The sequence below is a fragment of the Chiroxiphia lanceolata genome, chromosome 22 (genome assembly GCF_009829145.1).
Source record: "Chiroxiphia lanceolata isolate bChiLan1 chromosome 22, bChiLan1.pri, whole genome shotgun sequence".
In the NCBI taxonomy this organism is placed as follows: domain Eukaryota; kingdom Metazoa; phylum Chordata; class Aves; order Passeriformes; family Pipridae; genus Chiroxiphia; species Chiroxiphia lanceolata.
The window spans coordinates 2,370,924-2,375,214 of NC_045658.1; positions in this window are offsets into that span (position 1 = coordinate 2,370,924).

Consider the following 4,291-nt stretch of genomic DNA (forward strand, 5'->3'; position numbering starts at 1 on the left):
TAAGCAAAGGTGGTATGTAAGGTAAGGCAAGGGAGGTGTAGAAAGGAAGGAAAACAGCTAGGCCCAGTGTTTCAGGTGCAGAGGACAGGCTACCCAGGGGACATAAAGACCAGCCCCAGCTTTCTGTTCTGGTACCTCTGGTGTAGAAAATCCAAGGTGTATACAGTTTTTGAGGATTGGCTCCAAATTTCTAGGGTGGGGTTCAGGAGGTGAACCACTAAAGTGTCTTTCCTTGAGAAGCAAAGGATGTAGTCCCACTGTTTGTGGTACCATGGGGAGCTAAACAGCAGCAAGACAGTTCTCTCCTGGCCCCCTTTGTGTAGGAGCAATTCTTGGATGTTGGCAATATTGGAGATGGTATCTGACTTTTGGGTCTGGATTCCTGAAAGTGTGTCCCAGTGCTTTTACCTGGGGAGGAAGGCAGGTAATCCCAGTGCTTCAGGTGCAGAGCAAAGGCTGCAGCAGCCAGGAGCAGCTTTCTGTCCTGGGACATTTTGTGTGGGATCAATCCCCCGACGATTGCAACGATCGAGTGGGGATCCAAATTCTGGAGTTAACCTTCTGCAAAGGGATCACAGCACTCTTCCTAAAAACACATAGTCCTGGGGCTTGTGCTGCAAAGAATTGGGTGCCCAGGGAATGAAAGGGACAGCAACAGTTTTTCTATCTGGCACCTTGGGTGTGGGAGCAACCTCCCAACATCTTCAGTTTGTCAGGTGGTCTCTTCTGCAGCGTTTGGCAGTCTGCTTACTATGGGCAAGGTAAGCAGCTCTCCCCAGTGTGGGTGTGCAGATGCCTTGGGGAGTTAATGCCCAGGGTTCTGGCATTTCTGTATAGGAACAATCCTTGGATATTTTCTGTTTTGGAGGTTGGGGATCACATTTCTGCTGAGATAGGGTCTTCATTCCTCTCTTTGGCAGGGAAATCACTTTTGGATTCTCACATTAGGCAGTTTAGAGAGTGTCCTAGTGAGTTGAAGTGCTTTTCCTAATATACAGTGCTATCAGCTACAGCTGCTGAACCTCCAGAGTGGGAATGTAAAAGCCAAGCTGTTGAGCTTTTTGTCCTAGTCCATTTAGTGTCTGAGCAGTTAGTGGTGGGGTTCAGTTTTAGATCCTGACTCTGTGAGACTGAAGGATTACGATGGTACAGAGAGCCGAAGGAGCAGATTCCGGGGTGTGCGCTGCAGTTCAGCGGGTGCGGCTGAAGATGGAGCCAGCAACAGCTTTCTCGCCTGGCGCTTTTGTGAGCTCTGTTTCTGCCGGATGTTTTCAATTCCGTAGCTGGATTCTGAGAGAGGGGGGAAAAATTTACTAGTACCTACTTTTGGGAAGGAGCTCGTGTTGCCCCTCGAGCGCGGCGCAAATAAGAGTTTGCACGTGGAAGGTCAGCCAAACCTTTCAGTCCCGACACGGTTTATTTGAGGGCAGTGAGGTTTTGAACTTGGCTAGTTTAGCTGGTTTAGCCCTGGGACATTGACTTTTTGCAAGTCCACACCGCCATCGCGTGGTGGTTTGATGAGCGGTGAAAGCCAAAGGCTTTTTGTGCTGGGACCATTAGTTAGCGCAGGGGTTGGATTTTGGATACTGGCTCCTCGAGACTGAAAGAACGTGATCCTGCATTACAGGTGGGGACGAAGGCGAATCGTCTCCTTGTTGGCCCTGCAGTTTCTAGGCTTCAAAAGAGGAGTGAATCCCAGCACCGGCTTTTTCTTCTAGAACCTTTTCTAGGGGACCAGCTGCTGAACGGTTTTAGTTTTGTAACTGTGAGGCAGAAGGTGTGTGAGGGGACACAGAGCTGGGCACACAGACCCGTGCCTGTCGTGCAGTTTATAAGCTGCAAAAGCAAAGGCCAGAGCTGACTTTCTGTTCCTTTTTGTCAAAGGAGGCAAGTTAAATGTGGAGACAATAACAGCTTGCTGAGCAGGCACCTTTTGTGACCAATATCTACACTTGACACAGTTTAGGTACAGGATCCCTGCAAGAGTGAAAGAACGTGAGGGTATCTACAGTTTGAAAGGAAAGCTTGTAGCCCCAGGGCACATGGTGTTGATATCCTTAGAGGTGACTCTGAAGCCAATTAACTGTTTTCTCCCATTTTGTTTTCAGATTAAGGTTATGGAGCTGAGCTCAGCAAGAGGAAAAATGCAAAGGGTGCATGCAGCTGGAAAAACAAAGCATAATATCAATGTGTGTTGTGCAGTTTAAGGCTGTATGGGAGATGTGATGCCCAGAACTGTAATTTCTTTCTAGGACTGTTTTCTAGAGGCTGCAGATTCTGAAAGGCTGCCTGTGAGAGTAGGGGACGCAACATCCACCTGAAAAGAAACTTCCATAGGTCATTTCCATTTGAAACCCTTCACTGGCACCAGAATCAAGGGGCAATCCTCATCCTCACTGGCCACACCTGGGGCTGCCCCACCCCCTTATCACCCTCATTGTTCACACCTGGGGCTGCCCCAGGTGAGAGGTGACTCCGCCCAGTGCTCCCAGTTCCCTCCCAGTATCACTCCTTGACTCCCCCCACTGCTCGCAGTTCCCTCCCACTGCTCCCTGTATCATTCCTTGACTCCTCTCAGTACTCCCAGTTCCCTCCCACTGCTTCCAGTACCACTCCTTGGCTCTCCCCTGTATTCCCAGTTCTCTCCCAGAGCTCACAGTTCCCTCTCTCTGCTCCCAGTATCACTCTTTGACTCCCCCCAGTGTTCCCAGTTCCCTCCCGCTGCTCCCAGCATCATTCCTTGACTCCAAAATTGAATATGGATGAAGATTCCTCCCAGACAAAAGGGGCCACGACAGAAAGGGTCTGGGGGAAAGGGGGAAGCCACAAGCTTTTGGATGGCACTTCTGGTCAGCTCAAATTCTGTTTTTAGCTTGCCTCCTCCCCAATTTTGTCTCAGTTGTGCCCACCTAATTCTTCAGTTGCTGCTCCCTGGGAGGAGGTGGCCCTCATCCATGGTGGCACAGCCGACCTGGAGAAGATGAGGAGGAATAAACACCAGCTGAAGGCCTCTGTGAACTGTTTTGGGATGTGGCAGCACTTTTGAACATCACATTGATGCCTTTGGTGATGGCAGCACTAAATATTAATTACCCTTAAACCAACTCTGTGTCTGTTCTTCCAAGGTCTCACACCTGCCTCATCCTCCATGTCAGATCCTACTTTATTTTCTAAATAAATACCCTGCAGCCACCAGATTTCTTGGTTTGAATCCCAGGCTTTCTCCTGGCATATGTTATTTTCTTCCTGGAAGCCACAAGCCATGGTAAACAAACATTTACAGGTGCTGGGAACACAGGACACAGGCTTCTCCTTGGCTGATTTATCTGTCTGGGAAGAGCCATAAATTCTGGAGCTTCAGGGCTGAAGTCAGATAGGGAAAAAGCTCTTGGGTAGGCATTTGCTTGTAGAGTTCCTTGTATTTCCCCTAAAGCACATCCTTCTTGGGATTCATTATGGATGCCTGGTGATCCTGGTCCTATGACATGGATGTGTCCTTGGAGACCAGGTGGAGAAGGAGGAGCTTTACCCCTCTGTGTGCTTGGTGTCCAGCTCTGCTTTGGGACAGTGCCCAAATCTTGCCCCTCCTGCTGCCTCAGTTTCCCCCATTCACCTACAATTGTTTTTCCTGCATTTAAGTGTAAGTTGCTCAGGACAGGGACTGTACCCCAGCAAGGACATCCCTCTGTTACAGCATCACTCCTCTCTGCCTTTAGGGAGGGTCCCCTTTAGACCCCCGGGGGTGGGGGGCTGCAGTGAGGGGTTTTGGGGTGTTCCCAGGGATGACAGTGTGGATGAGCTGAGAGGGGAATGGGGACAACAGCAAGGGGGGCAGAGAGATCTGGCCTAGGGCTGCAGACAAGGCTGGTCAGGGATGATGCACCCTGATTTTGGGGGGCTTTAGGGTGCTTTCTTTCCCGTAAAAGAGGAAAGGGAGGACAGAAATGAATGCAAAGGATTCTCCCCCTTCGAGCAGCAGCTGTGCAAAATCTCACCCTGGGGAGGCAAATCATGGGGGTGGGCAAAAGGCTTTCACAGCCCCCTTTCTCCACCAGCCTGCCCAGCTCGGGGGCATCTCTTCCACCCAGGTGGGCTTCGTCCCTCGCCCCTTCCCTCCCCGGGCGCAGGAGGGGAGCGAGGGGAGGGGAAGCCGGCGGGGTGTTTAGGGGGATTGTCATGGTTACCTCCCTGGCAAAACAAATGGCTCCACTGGAGGATGATGATGATGATGATGATAGTGGTCACTCAGACAGCTCCGGACAGTGTGGGGCGGCGGTGGGGGGGCGAGAAA